The sequence below is a fragment of the Capra hircus genome, chromosome 10 (assembly GCF_001704415.2).
Source record: "Capra hircus breed San Clemente chromosome 10, ASM170441v1, whole genome shotgun sequence".
NCBI lineage: Eukaryota > Metazoa > Chordata > Mammalia > Artiodactyla > Bovidae > Capra > Capra hircus.
In genome coordinates, this window is record NC_030817.1 from 35,627,647 (window position 1) to 35,647,695 (window position 20,049).

Genomic DNA, 20,049 nt, shown 5'->3' on the forward strand with positions numbered 1-20,049 from the left:
GCACTATGCCAGGTCTCAGGAGGAGAGAGAATCTGCTTCTTGTCCTCAGAGACCTCAGTTCGGTATCATTCAGACTTCAGGCTTGGGAGTCAGATAGATCAATATGCAACACTATTTGGCAGAGAAACTGTCTTATCCAGGGTCTGAGTAAAATGTATGGTTCCTAAGCTCTGCTCTCAGCAGCCCTGTCAAGGACCAGCCCCCTAGCCCTGAGTCCTCATTCCTGGCTGGGCCCCTGCACTGTGTTGCCAGAGTTGGCAGAAGCCAGGCACCTTCTTGTCCCTCTGCTCGAGTCTGCTTCTTATAACTTGTCACCATATTCCATCTGCTCTCCAGAATGCTTATCTGTGGCCATAGCTGAACCTCCACGGTGCTGCCTGCCTGAATTTATAGGATCCATCCATGACCTGGCCTCTCATAAGACCAGCTTCATCTGGGCTATGTCAGTTTTACTACTGAAATAACCTCTGTTGCCCCAGCTCCAGGTAGATAAGTTTTCTTAAACCTCACCTTTAGCTATATCACACCTGTTCAGAAACTCTCAGTGACTCCCCGTGACCTCTAAATTAAGATGAAATCTCAGCCTGAGTGTCTCAGTTTGGCATGATCTCACCTACCTTACTCCTTTAGTTTCATCTTCCCATCTGTGTGTAACATACCAGCCTGAGTGGCTTCACCCTCAGTACACTAATTGAATTGCTTAAGTGTTTTCTAACCTTTTATTCCTGTGTCCTTTGCCTTTGCTGAACTTTGATGGGATTTCAACATAGGATGATAGAGAGAGATGGAGGAAGATGGCTAAATGGAGCAACGGGAAACGATGACACAGGTATAGGAAGTGTCCAAAGACCAGAGAGGAGATATGTTTGGTGACTGGATAGTGGGCACATACGCTCCCAGGATCATAGCCCTTAAAAAGGAAGCTAAATGTATCATCTGGTCTACCCCTGGCCTTCATGCTGGGGAAATATTGTTGTTCCTCTTCTCTATATTAGGTCACTAAAGGTCAGAGAGGTAAAAATGACATAGATGCTTAGGCCAACAAATCAAGGTCATCCTATCGAAGCCTTTAAATGCCAGGTTAAACAATTTGTACTGACTTCAGTCAATGATGGGGACTATTGACAGCTTTCACTGGGGTAGGGACACGATTAAATCTGTTGGGGCACTACTTGCAAACTGTGGGATATGATCCGTTAGTGGGTCACAAAGTCAATTTCAGGAGTCTCATGATAAAAAAAAGCAGAGTGCAATGGTGCTTTTTGTGTTTTGCATGTGTGTACTGGGTAGTAAAGTAAAATATGTTTCCTACTGTGAGTCACGGCCAAAAAATTTTGAAAGCCCCAGAGTTAAGAAGATTAATCTGACAGCAAATCATAGGCTGAATGAAGGGTGCAGAGGAGGAACCTGAAGCCTAGGAGTCTAGTTAGGATGCTCTCTCCCTAGCCCAAGTGGGCAGTAAGAAGAATCTGAATGGAAAGGAGAAGCCATGGGAAAGGAGATGAGGGGGAGGACATGAGGTATTCTGTGGGGTAGGAATGTAGAGTCTCAGGACGTTAGATTGTGGGGGCTTGGGCAGAGGGAAGAACCAGTCATAGATGACTGAAAGTCATACTTGAATGCTTAGAAAAATGCTGGTGCCCAAAGCCAAGGATGGGGAGCAAGTTGGAAGAAGGGGCTGGTTTGAGGACCAGCACAAAAGACTGATGGAAAGATACACAAACACCATCAGTACTGGATCAGTCAGGCCCCCAGCAGGGGAAGGAATCCACTAACACGGTTTCAACGTAGAGACTGAAGGAAGGGAGGATTTCCAGAGCTGTGGGCAGGCTTAAGGGAACCAACCTGGGTTGATGAGGTGCCCAGAGATTAACCACGGTAGGAAGCGCTGCCTCTCTGATTCCTCTGGACACCAATCCTATAGGGCAGCATTCTCAACTTTACTCTCCCATCCCTGAAACATGTACCTGACTGCCACTTGGGTCGTCACTCTCATTATTTCTACTGCTACTATTATTTCTGGCTTTACCATCTCAACTGACAAATGTTTATTGAACCCTTACCCTGTGCCAGGATCTTTACATGCTTGATCCTTTGAGGGGGGCCTGCCATGTAGCATGTGGGATCCTAATTCCCTGACCAGGGATCAAACCCACCACCCCTGCATTTGAAAAGTGGAGTCTTTAACTTTCCTTGGACCACCAAGGAGGTCCCTAAATGCATGATTTCATTTAATCATATTATGTGTTCTTTCTGACAATAGTTCAACTTTACGATAAAGGACATTTAAAAAGGGACATTTAAAAAGCTTGCCTTACCACACAGATAATAAGTGACGAAGCTACAATAATGAAAGCAGGCAGTCTGATTTCTTGACCAGTCTTCATCCCTGCAATGCACTCCTAATTCTTGAGAGATAAAAGACAACAAAGGGAGCAAATGATGGGGCAGTTAACCACAGCAAGACTTAGAATAAGTCAGTAGTGATGTGAGACTTTAAATTTTATACAAGAGGAACCAGGCATCCTGTGGTTCCGCTTTCCTAATTCTTCTTCAAAGCTCTAGTGGGACTTGTCAGTCTAGGCTTTATCTAGAATATCATCCTCCCACTCACCCACTACCCACAGAGTCAGCTGCTAGAGTTATGATATCCAGTTTAAGCTGGGGGCGGAACTGGTTTGCCCTAGTTGCCTGGCCATGGACATTGCAGCCTCTTTCCAAACCTCCTTCTCAGTCTTCCTTCTGGATAGGGCCTCCTAGTTGCCCCTTGACCACCTTCTCTGCAATTGCTTGAGTCAGGTCCAGGTTGGGAGCCCCGTGATTCTTCTCAGGGCCTGGGGCTGCTACACTGATTATAGAGTTGCCCCCTTCAGCTCCTTCTGCCCTCTTCCACCGCCCATCTTGGAAGTGCTGCTTTTTCCAACGATCCAGTTCACATCCCTATGCAGGGTGCCTGAGGTGTGTTTTATCTGACTGAGTGGTAAGGCCCTGTCTATCCTGAGTCCACATTCACACAGTCCAAGCAACCCTGGGAGCCTCATTTTACTCCTTGGAAGCAAACGTTATGACCAACCTAGAGAGCATATTAAAAAGCCGAGACATTACTTTACCAACAAAGGTCCATATAGTCAAGGCTATGGTTTTTCCAGTAGTCATGTATGGATATGAGAGTTGGACTATAAAGAAAGCTGAGTGCCGAAGAATTGATGCTTTTGGTCTGTGGTGTTGGAGAAGACTCTTGAGAGTTCCATGGACTGCAAGGAGATCCAACCAATCCATCCTAAAGGAAATCAGTCCTGAATATTCATTGAAAGGATTGATGTTGAAACTGAAACTCCATTACTTTCACTGTCTGATGTGAAGAACTGACTTATTAGAAAAGACTCTGATGCTGGGAAAGATTAAAGGCAGGAGAAGGGGACGACCGAGGATGAGATGGCTGGATGGCATCACCGACTAAATGGACATGAGTTTGAATAAACTCCAGCAGTTGGTGATGGACAAGGAGAAAGCAATGGCCACTCCAGTACTCTTGCCTGGAAAAGCCCATGGATGGAGGAGCCTGGTAGGCTGCAGTCCATGGGGTTGCTAAGAGTTGGGCACCACTGAGCGACTTCACTTTCACTTTTCACTTTCATGCATTGGAGAAGGAAATGGCAACCCACTCCAGTGTTCTTGCCTGGAGAATCCCAGGGACAGGGGAGCCTGGTGGGCTGCAGTCTATGGGGTCGCACAGAGTCGGACACAACTGAAGCGACTTAGCAGCAGCAGCAGCAGCAGCAGCAGGGAGGCCTGGCATGCTGCAGTCCATGGGGTCGCAAAGAGTTGGGCACTACTGAGCAACTGAACTGAACTGAACTGAAGTGGCCCCAGCCAAAATCCCAGGACCAGTCTGTCTGCCTTTCCCTTGAATCTCCAGCTGTCCACCACCCTGTACATCAGTACACTCTGGACCTCTCACAATGCCCTCTTCTCACATATGAAGGGCTCAATACCCTGCTCAGCTCGCTAATCTGAGAGGCCTGTGGAAGATTGAGCAAGGCTCCCCCAGCTCACGCCTATAGCCTCGTGCTTCCTCCAGGCTGCCTTCTGATGACTCACTGCCTTCACACTTGTGCCGTCCCTCCCCTCTTTATTGCAGGAAATGACTTTTGAAAATGATCTCTCCATCTTCTCTCCTTGTAAATTGGTTTAGCTGCACCGGGTCTTAGTGGTAGCATGTGGGATCTAGTTCCCTGACCAGGGATCGAACCCAGGTCCCCTGCATTGGCAGCGTAGAGTCTTAACCACTAGACCATCAGGGAGGTCCCCCTCATTTTTTTAACAATAGAAAAATACATACAGAGAAGAAGAACAACAATCTCTAATGCTGTTAGTAACACACATGGACACATAGGCACACACATGAGTGCATGCATGTGCACACACATGTATACACACTCTCCAAAGAAACTTTTAAAAACCAGGTTTATAGGGAAAGGGACTGTGGGCTCTCCTGGTGAAGGCAGTAGAACATTAATTACATTGTTTCCATTGCTACCACAGATAAAGAAACTGCTTCAAACTGGAGAGTAAAAGAATAAGGCAGTCCAGAAGAAGGTAAGCCTGCATGCATGTCAAGAAGGAAAATTCAGCTACTCTAACAGCTCAGTCTCTATGTCTAGACAAATTATGTCCTAAGATGCTGGTTGCAAACTTTTTAGTATTAGAACTTTTTCAGACAAATTTTATATAAACTCTAATTTTAACAAATGTTTAAATAATTTTTGTATAAGTTAATCTATGAGGAAAAATGACTGTCTTGATGAATTCCAAATTTGGAACAATTAATTTAGGTAAAACCATTGTAACCTTCTGTGCATTTAATTTACTTTTATATTATTTTAGTCACAAAGAGTAAACAAATATTTTTTAAAAAAACCAAAAAACAAAATAAGGGACTTCCCTGGTGGTCCAGTGGTTTAAAATCTGCCTTGCAATCCAGGGGACATGTGTTCGATCCCTGGTCAAGGATCTGAGATCCCACATGCCTTAGGACAGCCTGTGTGCCAAAACTAACACCCAACACAACCAAATAAATAAAATACTAAACACACACACACACAAAACAGCTTGCCTAGTCACCTGTCTGTTCTTTAAACTGATCCAGAAGTTTGAAAAATGGAATACCAGAACACTTAAAAATTTCCAAATAATCCTAATTAATACTATTGAATTTCTTGTTTTGGGTGCAAAAGTCAGGCGTGAACTACCCAACATCTTTTATAAGCAGTAGAGCCACGTAGCAGGTTGTGCATTCACTTGTGAAAGCCTCCTGAGGCCTGACAAGAACATGGGCCAAATAAATAGATGCTTCGGAGCCTGGTGTGACTGCATGCTGTGTTTCGGAGAACTTCATCACAGGAACAGTAAGAGGCCAGTGCAGATCCATAACTTTCCTAACTGATGGCACACGACTAACTAATCCATGGTGATAGAGTCAGATAGTGATGGGAGAAGGGTGCCAGTAACCTGGGGCATACACGGGGCCTTCCCTGGTGGTGCAGTGAATAGGAATCCACCTGCCAATGCAGGGGACATGGATTCAGTCCCTGGTCCAGGAAGACTGCACATCTGCAGAGCAACTAAGTCTGTGCACCACAACTATTGATCTCTCGTGATGCAACTACTGAAGCCCGTGCAACTAGAACCCATGCTCCGCAACAAGAGAGGCCACCGCAGTGAGAAGCTCGCACACTGAACCTGGAGAGTAGCCCCCGCTTGCTGCAGCTAGAGAAAGCTCACGTGCAGCAATGAAGACCCATCTCAACAACAACAAAAATAATTAATAAAATCAAAAGAAAGGGCAAAAAGGGATTCTAGAGTGCTGGACGTTGTCTATATCTTGAGATGGGTGGTGATTATATGGAGTATGAGCTAAATACTTAAGAACTGTGCATTTGACTGTAGGTAAAGTATACTGCAAAGCCTTATTAGCTGAAAGAGAGAGGGAGAAGGGAGAGAGAAGCAGGGAGGGCCCAAGAAACTCTGTCCCAAGATTTGTTTAAAAACCTGTGAGCAAAAGTGCTTTCCATTGGGTTAGGATCTGGTAGCTAACATGGCTGCATGTTTGTATTTTTAATTATAGTTTAAAAAATGGTTTTAAATATATGTTAAAAATGAAATCCAAGTATATTTAAATACAAAATTTAAATCAAATGTAGCTAGAAAGTGAAATTCAAATCAAATTCAAATAACTAGTGACCTCACCTTTCTTTTTCCTCAGCCCAGCTTGGGAAGTGAGAGAAAACTAGCCAAAGGCAAAGAGGCAGAAAGCAGGAATTTCCTGGTGGTCTAGTGGTTAGGACTCAGCACTTTTTCATAGCCAAGGGCCTGGGTTCAATCCCTGGTCTGAGAACTAAGACCCCACGAGTCTCATGGAGTGACCAAAAAAAAAAAAGAAGTCAGAAAGCATCTCTCATCCTTTGATCATGAGAGTGAAAATGTGTTTCATGTTTCCCATAGCTCATTAAATGCCAGGTTCAAAATGTCCTGTTGAGGAGGCGGTGTCCACACAGGAGATGGGTGTGGCCATCACATCAGTGTGTTAGCCTCAGCATTCTAGGCTTCTGTTGGCTCCTACCCTTTCATCTGTCAGAAATATCTCCTTGGAAGGATGAACACTCAAGTCTGGTCTTAGGGCCATGTGCCCCCCTTCAGATCATTGCCCGAAAGAAGTGGTTTTAAGCTATGAAGAAAACAAATCAGGTCTGCCTCAGTTTGTCTGTGTGAACCTTCAGGTTCCAGCAGACCTGCTTCTCAGATGTACTGGATTTTCATCTTCCAGTTTCAGAAATCTGAACTAATTATTCCTTGGAAGCAAATCTCGGTTTCAAAGCACTCCTCTCTGCCAGGTACTCGGGGTGTGAAGGGCTGCATTCTGCTTTGGAAAACTCTGTCCAGGCTGGGGTTCAAGACCAAGAGTGGTTAGAGCTGGAGGCCACAGGCTGGTAAGAGATTTACCAAGTCTTACCTGAGAGAGGTTGCTTCTCAGTCTTTTGCCCTTTTTATAAGTAAGGTTTCACATGTATAATATGTAAGAAATGAATTGGCAGTCTAGGTTTGATGCAGGGTACAGGATGCTTGGGGCTGGTGCACTGGGGTGACCCTGAGAGATGGTATGGGGAGGGAGGTGGGAGGGGGGTTCAGGATTGGGAACTCATGTACACCCGTGGCGGATTCATGTTGATGTATGGCAAAACCAATACAGTATTGTAAAGTAAAATTAAAAAAAAAAAAAAAAGTAAAGTTTCAGGCCCTCCCTCTGCCTGAGCCTTCATATCCCAAAAGGTATTTGCCTTTCTAGAAGCCTCTTCTTTCAGATCAACCATGGGTTAATCTGATCTTGTACAGTTCTGACGGGCTCTGCTCACCTTTTATTTCACTCTCACAGACCTGTGGGTGTCTTTGTGAACTGGCCTTGAAAAAGTTTCACAGACTCCACAGTCTAGATTTTCTCTGCCAATTCTCTGTTTGCTTGTTATGTTGCAAGAATGTGACCCAGCGGCCTCCACACCCCATGACTCAGCCTCTGTCTAATGAGCGGTGTGTTCCAGGCCTTCCTGGGCCAGCATCTCCTCTAATGAAGGCCAGGTGCTGGCCAGGCCGCCAGCGCCCTGCCTTAGCCGGGGTGGGAGTCAGAAACACTCCCCACAGGTGGGCAGAGGGAAAGGGACGGTGAATTCCAGTTTGTTCCACTCCCCGTCACTGAAGCCACTCTTGGCCCTTCCCCAGCACAGCCTGGGAGGTGCAAGTTAAGGGCTAGGAAGAACTTTCGTTGTGAGATCCATTTTGAAGGGGGCTGGCAGAGGGCTATTTCTCTCTCTCTTTTCTTTTAAATCAATTCTTATTGCTTTGCAGCATTATGTTAGTTTCTGTAGTACAGGAAATTGAATCAGTTATGCATATACATATATTTCCTCTTTTTTAGATTCTCTTCCCATTTAGGTCACTACGGAGCACTGAGTAGATTTTCCTGTGCTATACAGTAGGTTGTCATTAGTTATCTAATACATAGTAGTGTGTATGTAAATCCCAGTCTTCCAGTTTATCACAGCCCCCTTATCCCTTAGTACCCATAAGTTTGTTCTCTACATCTGTGTCTCTATTTCTGCTTTGCAGTTAAGTTCATCTGTATCATTTTTCTGAATTCCACATATAAGTGATATTGTATGATATTTGTTTTTCTCTTTCTGGCTTACTTCACTCTCTGTGACGTCTCTATGTCTATGGAAACTCCTCAAAAAACTAAAAATAGACCCACCATACGACCCAGAAATCTCACACCTGGTCATATACCCAGAGAAAATGATAATTCAAAAAGATACATGTACCCCAGTGTTCTTTGCAGCACTATTTACAATAGCCAGAATGTGAAAGCAACCTAAATGTCCATTGGCAGAGGATGGATAGAGAAGACAGAGCACGTATACATGATGGAATATTCAGTTCAGTCGCTCAGCTGTGTCCAACTCTTTGTGACCCCATGGACTGCAGCACGCCAGGCCTCCCTGTCCATCACCAGCTCCCGGAGTTTACTCAAACTCATGTCCATTGAGTCGGTGATGCCATCCAGCCATCTCATCCTCTGTCATCCCACTCTCCTCCTGCCTTCAGTCTTTCCCAGAATCAGAATCTTTTCAAATGAGTCAGCTCTTCACATCAGGTGGCCAAAGTATTAGAGTTTCGGCTTCAACATCAGTCCTTCCAATGAACACCCAGGACTGATCTCCTTTAGGATGGACTGGTTGGGTCTCCTTGCAGTCCAAGGGACTCTCAAGACTATTCTCCAATACCACAGTTCAAAAGCATCAATTTTTTGGCTCTCAGCTTTCTTTATAGTCCAACTCTCACATCCATACATGACTACTGGAAAAACTATAGCCTTGACTAGGTGGACCTTTGTTGGCAAAGTAATGTCTCTGCTTTTTCATATGCTGTCTAGGTTAGTCATAACTTTTCTTCCAAGTAGTAAGTGTCTTTTAATTTCATGGCTGCAGTCACCATCTGCACTGATTTTGGAGCCCCCCAAAATAAAGCCTGCCACTGTTCCCACAGTTTCCCCATCTATTTGCCATGAAGTGATGAGACCAGATGCCATGATTTTAGTTTTCTGAATGTTGAGCTTTAAGCCAAATTTTTCGCTTTCCTCTCACTTTCATTAAGAGTCTCTTTAGTTCTTCTTCGCTTTCTGCCATAAGTGTGGTGTCATCTGCATTATTCAGCCATAAAATGAAATGAACTTGTGGCTAACTGCATAGTGGCCACCTCTTACTATGGGACAGGCAGTTGATATCCACCTAGGATTTGTGTGAAGAAGTCTATCTTATCTTCAGCTAATTTGTCTTTGATTTGTGGGGCATTAAATTTGCTGGAGGGAAAAAGAAAAAACAACATATGACTGTTAAGCTTTTGGGGACAAACCAGAGAAAATCATATAATTAGCAGCTCAACAATTCTCAGAATCTCTGTCCAGAAAAAGAAAGCGATGACAGAGAAAAAGAAATCACTGTGCTCTAGAGCTGTGGCAGAAGGCCAAACAGGATAATGGCCACAGAAAAGAGATGAATGAATTCAGTTTAAACATATGCCTCTCCTTGGAAAGGAATCACTTAGGGAAAGCTTATTCATTAATTACTACTCCTACTAAATGGGAAAACTTTTACTGATTTTACCTTAAATTCTTTTAATTGTAAACTCTTTTCATCAGATTTTTAAAAATTCAGGCCTCCTTGCAAAAATGGAAACACATTTCTGTCTCTGGATGGACAGTAACAAAAACAGAAGGCTTCAGTTCAGTTCAGTTCAGTTCATTTCAGTCGCTCAGTCGTGTCCGACTCTTTGCAACCCCATGAATCGCAGCACGCCACGCCTCCCTGTCCATCACCATCTTTCGGAGTTCACTCAGACTCATGTCCATCGAGTCCGTGATGCCATCCAGCCATCTCATCCTCAGTCATCCCCTTCTCCTCCTGTCCCCAATCCCTCCCAGCATCAGAGTTTTTTCCAATGAGTCAACTCTTCTCATGAGGTGGCCAAAGTACTGAAGTTTCAGCTTTAGCACCCTCATCATGAAGCTTTTTAGTTCCTTTTTGCTTTCTGCCATTAGAATGGTATCATCTGCATATCTGAGGTTATTGATATTTCTCATGGCAGTCTTGATTCCAGCTTGTAACTTATCCAGCCTGGCATTTCACATGATGTTCTCTGTATATCTCCAGTATTTTGGTCATCTGATGAGAACAGCTGACTCACTGGAAAAGTCCCTGATGCTGGGAAAGTTTGAGAGCAGAAGGAGAAGAGGGTGTCAGAGGATGAGATGGCTGGATGCCATTACTGATGCAATGGACATCAACTTGGGCATACTTCGGGAGATGATGAGGAACAGAGAGGACTGGAGTGCTACAGTCCATGGGGTCACAAAGAGTCGAAAACAACTGGGCAACTGAACAAAAACCACTCTGCATATAAGTTAAATTAACAGGGTGACAATATACAGTCTTGTACTCCTTTCACAATTTTGAACCAGTCAGTTGTTCCATGTAAGGTTCTAACTGTTGCTTCTTGACCTGCATACAGGTTTCTCTGGAGGCAGGTAAGCTGGTCTTGTATTCCCATCTCTTTAAGAATTTTCCACAGTTTGTTGTGATTCACACAATCAAAGGCTTTTGCCTAGTCAATGAAACAGAAGTAGTTGTTTTTCTGAAATTCCCTTGCTTTCTCTATGATCCAGCAAATGTTGGCAATTTGATGTCTGGTTACTCTGCCTTTTCTAAACCCAGCTTGTATATCTGGAAATTCTCAATTCGAGTACTGCTGAAGCCTAGCTTTAAGGATTTTGAGCATAACCTTACTAGCATGGGGAGTGAGCACAATTGTCCAATAGTTTGAATATTCTTTAGCGCTGCCCTTTCTTGGAATTGGAATGAAAACTGACCTTTTCTAGTCCTGCGGCCACTACTAGGTTTTCCAAATTTGCTGACATATTGAGTGCAGCACTTTAACACCATTAGCATGGTGTTATTTTAAATGGTATTTTGGTGTTTTAAATGGTATTCTAAATAGCTCAGCTGGAATTCCGTCACTTCCACTATCTTTGTTGGTAGTAATGCTTCCTAAGGCCCACTTGACTTCACATTCCGGGATGCCTGGCTCTAGATGAGTGACAACACCATCATGGTTATCTGAGTCATCAAGACCTTTTTTGTGGAGTTCTTCTGTGTATCCTTGCCACTTCTTAATCTCTTGTGCCTATGTTCCTGCCCATCCTTGCATGAAATGTTCCTTTGATATCTCCAATTTTCTTGAAGAGATCACTAATCTTTCCCATACTATTGTTTTCTTGTATTTCTTTGCATTGCTCATTTAAGAAGACCTTTCTTATCTCTCCTTGCTATTCTCTGGAACTCTCATTCAGTTAGGTATATCTTTCCCTTTCTCCCTTGCTTTTTGCTTCTCTTCTTTCCTCAGCCATTTGTAAAGCCTTCTCAGACTACCACTTTGCCTTCTTGCATTTCTTTTTCTTTGGGATGATTTTGATCACTGCCTCTTGTACAATGTTGCAAACATTTGTCTATAGTTCTTCAGGTACTGTCTATCAGATCTCATCCTTTGAGTCTATTCGTCACCTCCACTATATAATTGTAAAGGATTTGATGTAGATCATACTTGAATGGCCTAGTGGTTTGCCCCACTTTCTTCAGTTTAAGCCTGAATTTTGCTGTAAGGAGCTGATGATCTGAGCCACAGCCAGTTCCAGGTCTTGTTTTTGCTGACTACATAGAGCTTCTCCATCTTTGGCTGCAAATAATGTAATCAATCTGATTTCAGTATTGACCATTTGGTGATATCTATTTGTAAGTTGTATCTTGTGTTGCTAGAAAAAGGTGTTCCCTATGACCAGTGCCTTCTCTTGGCAAAACTCAGTTAGCCTTTGGCCTTCTTTGTTTTGTAATACAATGCCAAACTTGCCTGTTACTCCGGGTATCTCTAGACACTCTGCTTTTGCCTTCCAATCCACTATGATGAAAAGGACATCTTTTTTTGTGTTAGTTCTAGAAGGTTAGGTAGATCTTCATAGAATCAGTCAACTTCAGCTTCTTTGGTATCAATGGTTGGAGCATAGCCTTGGATTACTGTGATATTGAATGGTTTGCCTTGGAAATGAACTGAGATCACTCTGTCATTTTTGAGAGTGCACCCAACTACTGCATTTCTACTCCTTTGTTGATTATGAGGGCTACTCCATTTCTTCTGTGGGATTCTTTTCCACAGTAGTAGATATAATGTTCATCTGAATTAAATTTGCGCATTCCTGCCCATTTTAGTTCACTTATTCCGAAGATGTTGATGTTCACTCTTGGCATTTCTTGCTTGATCATATCCAATTTACCTTGATTCATGGACCTAACATTCCAGGTTCCTATGCAGTATTGTTCTTTACAGCATCGGATTTTACTTACCACCAGAAACATCCATTGCTGAGCGTCATTTCCGCTCAGCTGCTTTGGCTCAGCTGCTTCATTCTTTCTGGAGCTATTAGTAATTGTCCTCCGCTCTTTCCCAGTAGCATATTGGACACCTTCCAACCTGAGAGGCTTATCTTCTGGTGTCATATCTTTTTGCCTTTTTATACTATTCATGGGGTTCTCGTGGCAACAATCCTGGAATGGGTTGCCGTGAGTCAGCTCTTCACATCAGGTGGCCAAAGTATTGGAACTTCAGCTTCAGCATTAGTCCTTCCATTGAATATTCAGGATTAATTTCCTTTAGGATTGACTGGTTTGATCTCCTTGCAGTCTAAGGGACTCTAGGAGTCTTCTCCAATACCACAGTTTAAAAGCATCAATTCTTCAGCATTCAGCCTTCTTTATGGTCCAACTCTCACATCCATACATGACTACTGAAAAAAAAAAACATACAGACCATTCTCAGCAAAATAATGTCTCCGCTTTTTTTTTAATTAAAAAATTTTTTAAAATTATTTGTTTTAATTGAAGGCTAATTACTTTACAATATTGTAGTGGTTTTTGCCATACATTGACATGAATCACCCCATGGGTGTACATGCGTCCCCCATCCTGAACCCCCTCCCACCTCCCTCCCTGCTATCTAGGTTGGTCATAGCTTTTTTCCAAGGAGCAAGCGTCTTTTAATTTCATGGCTGCAGTCACTATCTGCAGTGATTTTGGAGCCCAAGCAAATAAAGCATTCCACTCTTTCCCTTGTTTCCCCATCTATTTGTCATAAGTGATGGGGTCAGATGCCATGATCTTCGTTTTCTGAATGTTGCATTTTAAGCCAGCTTTTTCACTCTCTTCTTTCTCTTTCATCAAAAAGCTCTTTAGTTCCTCTTCGCTTTCTGCCATAAGAGGTGTGTCATCTGCATATCTGAGGTTATTGATATTTCTCATAGCAATCTTGATTCCAGCTTGTGCTTCATCCAGCCTGGCATTTCACATGATGTATTCTGCATATAAGTTAAATAAGCAGGGTGACAATATATAGCCTTGACATACTCCTTTTGCCATTTGGAACCAGTCTGGTTCTAACTGTTTCTTCTTGAACTGCATACAGATTTCTCAGGAGGCAGATAAAGTGGTCTGGTATTCTCATCTCTTTAAGAATTTTTCACAATTTGTTGTGATCTACAGAGTCAGAGGCTTTAGCAAAGTCAATGAAGCAGAGTAGATGTTTTTCTGGAATTCTCCTGCTTTTTCTATGATCCAACAGATGTTGGCAATTTGATCTCTGGTTCCTCTGCCTTTTTCTAAATCCAGCTTGAACATCTGGAAGTTCTCGGTTCACATACTGCTGAAGCCTGGCTTGGAGAATTTTCAGCATTACTTTGCTATCATGTGAAATGAGTGCAGTTGTGTGGTAGTTTGAACATTCTTTAGCAATTGTCCTTCTTTGGGACTAGAATGAAAATTGACATTTTCCAGTCCTGTGGTCACTGCTTAGTTTTCCAAATTTGTTGGCATCTTGAGTACAGCACATTAACAGCATCAGTTTTTATGATTTGAAATAGCTCAGCTGGAATTCCATCACCTCCACTAGCTGCTGAATCATATGGCAATTCTATTTTTAGTTTTTTGAGGAACCTTTATAGTGTTTTCCATAGTGGCTGTACCAATTTTCATTCTCACCAACGGTGTAAAAATGTTCTCATTTCTCCACATCCTCTTCAACATTGATTATTTGCAGACTTTTTAATGATGGCCATTCTGACCAGTGTGAGGTGGTACCTCATCATAGTTTTGATTTTCATTTCTCTAGTAATTAGCAATGATGAGCGTCTTTTCCTGCGCCTGTTGGCCATCTGTATGTCTTCTTTGGAGAAATTTCTATTTAGGTCTTCTGCCCATTTTTTGATTGGGTTGTTTTTTGTTGTTGTTATTGAATTGTATGAGCTGTTTTTATATTTTGGAAATTAGACCCTAATCAGTAACATGATTTGCAAATAGTTTCTCCCATTCCATAGGTTGTCATTCCATTTTGTTTATGGTTTCCTTTGATGTGCAAAAACTTATAAGCTTAATTAGATCCCATTTGTTTATTTTTTGCCTTTATTTCTATTGCCTTGGGAGGCTGACCTAAGAAAACATTGGTACGATTTATGTCAGAGAATGTTTTGCCTATGTTCTCTTCTAGGCATTTTATGGTGTCTTGTATTTAAGTCTTCAAGCCATTTTGAGTTTATTTTTGTATATGGCATGAGGCTGTGTGCTAGCTTCATTGACTCACATGCACCTGTCCAAATTTCCCAGCACCACTTGCTGAAGATATTTTTGATAAAACTTCAGTTTTACAGAAAAATTGCATGAAGAGTACAAGGAGCTACCGTCTTTGATCCATTTGTTTGCATTTTTGTCTTAGTTACATTTTGGTTCATGTTCTCACTCTCTCTCCCCTCATTTAAAAAGCAAGTTGGAGACGTGGTGTCCCTTTACTCCTAAATACTGCAGTGTGCATTTTCCAGCAAGTTATTCTGCTACTGAGCACAGTTCAGTGAACACAATCAGGAAATTAAACACTAACAGTACTACTGTCAGAGAAGGAAATGGCAACCCACTCCACTATTCTTGCCTGGAGAATCCCGTGGCCAGAGAAGCCTGATGGGCTGCTGTCCATGAGGTTGCACAGAGTTGGACATGACTGAAGCAACTTAGCAGCAGCAGCAGCAGCAGCAGCAGCTTACTACTATTTCGTCAGTTGTTCCCAAAATTTCCTTACTTTTTTTCCCCCTGAGTCTAGGATTACATCCAAGATAATGTACAAAATTTAGTTGTCAATCTATTTATTTTCCTTTATTCTGGAACATTACTTCAGCTTTTCTTTTTGTGTCTTGACCTTAACATTTTAAAAGACTATGAGCCAGCTATTTTGTAGAACATCTTTCAATCTGGGTTTGTTTCATATTTCCTCATGATTAGATTCAAGTTATACATTTTTGACAGGAATATCACAGAATTAGTGGCGTGTCCTTCCCCCAGTATTCCAATCGCAGATACATGATATTAAATATTGGTTTATACCAATATAGCAGTGTTATGGTTCAATGACCTTAAGTGGTTTCTGCTACTGTGAAGTTTTTTTTTCCTTTGTAATCAGTAAGTAATTGAGGAGCATACTTTGCAACTCTGTAAACTATTCTTTTTGTCAAACTTTTACCTATCAGTTTTCTACCTCAATGAGGGCTCCATTAAGCAGGCTTCTGAGTCCTTTCAACATGATTCTTTGAGTATTCCTTTGGGGCTTCCCAGTGGCTCAGTGGTAAAGAATCTGTCTGCCAATCCAGGAAACATAGGAGATGCAGGTGTGACGCCTGGGTCAGGAAGATCCCCTGGAGGAGGGAATGGCAACCCACTCCAGTATTCTTGCCTGGAGAATTCCATGGACAGAGGAGCCTGACACCTGCAGTCCATGGGGTCACAAAGAGTTGGACACGACTGAACAATCCTGCTTGTTGGCTACCTTACCTTTGTCATTTTGGCGTTCTGCTATAGTGCAGCAGTTTCCCTTTACCTCCATTTATTTATTTGTTCATTTGCTTATTATTTTATTTATTTGCTTGTTTGGCTGGTCTTAGTTGCTGCACGTGGGATCTTTGTCATGTCACTTGAGATCTTTCATTGAGGGAATGGACTGTCTAGGTGTGGCGCCTGGACTTGTTTGCTCCATGCTCCATGGCGTGTGTGATTAGTTCTCTGATCAGGGATCAGACACACAGTCCCTGCATTGCAGGGTGGATTCTTAACCACTGGACCACCAGGGAGATCCCCATTTATTTATTTATCAAACCTGCATCCCCTGCATTGAAAGGCATGTTCTTCTTAACCATTGGACTACCAGGGAAGTCCCTTAATATTTATTCTAATGTGAGATGATAGCAGATTGGGCCAATGGGAGCCCCATTCAGCTGCCTTCTGAGTCCTTTCAACATGATTGTTTGAGTATCTCTTTACTTTTTGGCTCAGTTCTAGGCTCATCCTTTACTTTTCCTGTCCTCAATCCTGGAGTAAGTCACTTCTCAAGGATTCCTGGTTCCTTCATTGGGGAATGGTATTTAGAAACCAAGATCTGGGGGTTAAATTACTTGTTCCTACTGTATCATTTCTTTTAATCCCTTTTAGCAGACAGAAATAGATTTTATTACCTATATATAAATACAGAAATAGAGGCATAGATATATATTAGAAATATAGTGTATGTGTGTATGTATATACACAGAGAGAGATATTAGACATAGATATATAGTTATACTGTTAACCCCAATTCCAATGCAAAAAAACGCCTTTTCTTTATCTGTAATTTCTTTCCCCAACAGCTGGAAGTCTGTCTCCCATTTACCTCATGCCCAAGAGTATACAGATTGTGGTTTTAGAATTGCTAATTCCAAGCACTGCTAGAAGTCAACCTAATTAGGGTTTGATTTGTTTACAATTTTTTAGGTAAAAGTTACATACACTGAAATGAACAAATCCTAAGTATGCAGTTCAACAGCTTTTGACAAATAGGTGCGCCCATGGAACCCACACTTCTTTCAATAATGGTACATTCATCTCTGTATGTTCTCAGAAAGTTCCGTCGAGTTGCTTCTCAGTTAGTCCTCCCACCACCCGAGGCAACCAGTGTTCCTGTATTTTGCTTAGTCTGAAGACATTAGCTTCTTGGTTTTGAGCCCCTGTCTTCATCCTGTGCTCTTCTTCCCCTGACTCTCATGCTACCTCAGTGCCTGGACTGAGAGGTTCTCATATCTGCTCTTCCTTAGCAATCCTAGATTTGATTTCCAATTCCTCCTCTAGTCTTTTTCAATTTATTGGTGCCAATGAATCTGCTGCTTCTGTGGAGTAGATGCTGATTCGGTTCCTGCACTAATTTATATTTATCATTCCTTCTGGATTTTTGACCTTGTTCCAAGGGATGTCTGGCCTGGAATGTGTTTCCAGGACAATATGATTTATGAATGATAGTTTCAGTAAAAGGCTCCACACCCCACACTTGGCAATATCTCCCCGTCTGATCTTGCTCGATGCCTGGATTCTGAGGCATACCTATTCCTCTGTTCCTAAATCTTGCTTCCTTATTCCAGCTGGGTGACAGTCACAGTTCTCCCTTCACAGTGACAGCCAGAGCCAACAGCTGGTGAGGCTTTTCTCACAAGGGTACCTTGTGAGCATGACTGTCATAGACAGAAACCATGTATCTTGTGGGTGTTAAGTAAATGTGAAACCACTCAGCCCACCACTAAGACATGGCAACTGGCCAGAGTCAGGGGCATAGTCAGAGAAGGTGGGTAGACCCTGTGCGCCCTGTAAATGCGTAATGAATAACTCCCTTTCGGTAGTACTCAGCCTAGCCAGATCTATAGTGTGTAGGGTGGAAACTAAGGTGAGGCCCCAGAACCAGAAATGCACACTCGTATTAATATTAAGGAAACAGTGAGGCTATAATAGCTCATTTTCCAGGCTCCCTAATGAAAAGAGTTAGTGTGATACAATCATAAGGGCTTCTGAAAAGGCTCCTTCACATGAAGGTACTTAGCTCCACCCTTCACGTTGGCCCTTGATTATATTAGCAGTTTAATAAGCAGTTGCTTGTTTGGATTTTTGGATGCTTGGATTGCCCCAAGCAGGGCTAGAAGCTTCTTGAGGGAGATGACAGTGTTGTGCATTTTTCTGTTTTCCTCTTGCCTCAGCACCAGCTCCTAGTCAGGTGACAGGATGTGTTCAGTAGATACTTCTGTATTGAACTGAGTCTTCTTAGTGTTTGGTCGAAAGTTTTAGTATCATTTTAGGTTTGAAGGATGTGTTAACAAAAGAAACCACTTGTTACACACATAATAAGCAATTTCAATATTTAACAGGGGCTTATTTGACTTAATTTCAATATACAGTCATTAAAATAAATAGAAACAATAGAGAGAGGTAATAGTGTGTACATCACCAAATTGGGCTGAAACATACATTCAGACTTTAGTATCACTGAGTAACAGCAGTCTGGAATCCCAGTTGGGAAAGGGTGGGTCCCAGGCAATGTGTGTCTACTCCATGGGTGAAACTACAGATTGCCGCTTTGGGGGCTGCTGCTTATAATCTCAGGTTGCATACTGATATCATCATCAGTTTGTATGCAAAAATGCAGCTCTGGTTTAACTGTTACAATGCTGTTTATTTAACCTGGTGAGTTATAAGACTTCTTAGACCCCAGGGGGCTGGTCAGGCCTCCAGGGGCTTAAGGATTCCAAGACCTACTCTCTTTCTAATCTAAAGTGTCACCTGACTTGTTGATAACAATTGGTGTGCTTGCAGACAGGCAGGTAGTCCAGGCAAGGTCCAGGCAAGGTCAGAAGTCTGTCAGAGGCCTGCTCCTCTACTTCAGAAACCTGAACAAGACTACCTCCATTTTAATTTCCCTAACTCGACTTAGTCACCTTAGTGAGGTCTTCTTTCCAGGGTATCCCAGTTCCCAGTGTAGTACCAAGCACAGAATAGGCATTCAGATTGGCTGAATAAATCATGAGCTAATTCCATTAAAGTTGTTACTGAATCAAAGTATCATTCCTTTCAGGAGCCTGCATTTTTTGGAGAGGGCAACAATGAAGGGGCAAATGCTTAATAACTCAAGTGGAAGTACTCTCATAGTGGAATTACAGGTAACAAAGAGTCTGGAATCTGCTGATGGACCCCTTTTGCTGCTTATCGTTCTTGAGTTTTCTCTCCTGTTCAATTTTTATTTGATTCTTTTGGCCCAGCAGCAAATTGGCTGTCACAGCTTCTTCTAAGGGGCCCTGTAGACACCAGAATCTCCTAGTGGTAAAACTTCTAAAGCTTTCTGCTTTGATCCCTGCTAGCAATACTGTGGCGGTTGACACCAACAGGCAGGCAGCCAGTGGCTCTGTAGGGCTATGTCCCCTTCTTGTCAGACGACATACCTTCTGGGACTTGGTTCCAACTCTTTTGCTCAGGTGCCCAGCTTTGTAGGGTCTGCATCTGCTATGCCTACCAGTGCTGACCTGACCTCATGCAAGCTCATGTGTCTTACTGAGATGATCTTAATTCTCTGCTTCCTAATGAGTCTGCCTGTGGCGGGTTCTGGTAAGATGGAAAGTGATTTGGCCCTCATCTCAAATTTATGGTTAGCCTCCTCCTGGGGCCACTACACAACCCTCTAGTCATTATATGCAGGACAAGGCCAGGGAAACATAGGCCATCCAGAACCCCATGCAGAACTCTAACAAGATGAGCTGGACTGGGCCACAACTGAAGTGGGCAGTTTCATTTTGATCCAAAGTCAATGGTTCTCTGTCAGCCTTGGCTTCAAGTAGAGTCATCTGGGAAAACTTTAAAAAATCTCATGTCCAGACCCCATCTCCTGAGCTTCTGATTTAGTTCAGTTCAGTTCAGTTCAGTCGCTCAGTCGTGTCCGACTCTTCGCGACCCCATGAATCGCAGCATGCCAGGCCTCCCTGTCCATCACCATCTCCCGGAGTTCACTCAGACTCATGTC

General features: G+C 42.8%; 1 long non-coding RNA gene across 2 annotated transcripts in view; it reads left to right on the forward strand.

Annotated features, from left to right (window-relative positions):
* Window positions 1-20,049, forward strand: part of LOC102185573 — a 49,536-nt gene that overhangs the window by 7,415 nt on the left and 22,072 nt on the right. Inside the window, exons 2-3 of one of the 2 annotated variants that reach the window (XR_001918671.1) lie at window positions 4,546-4,599; window positions 19,111-19,195. This is a non-coding gene — a long non-coding RNA (uncharacterized LOC102185573). Of the gene's footprint in view, window positions 1-4,545; window positions 4,600-6,893; window positions 6,983-19,110; window positions 19,196-20,049 lie in introns of those variants that run through there. The other variant, XR_001296190.2, reaches the window with a different exon arrangement.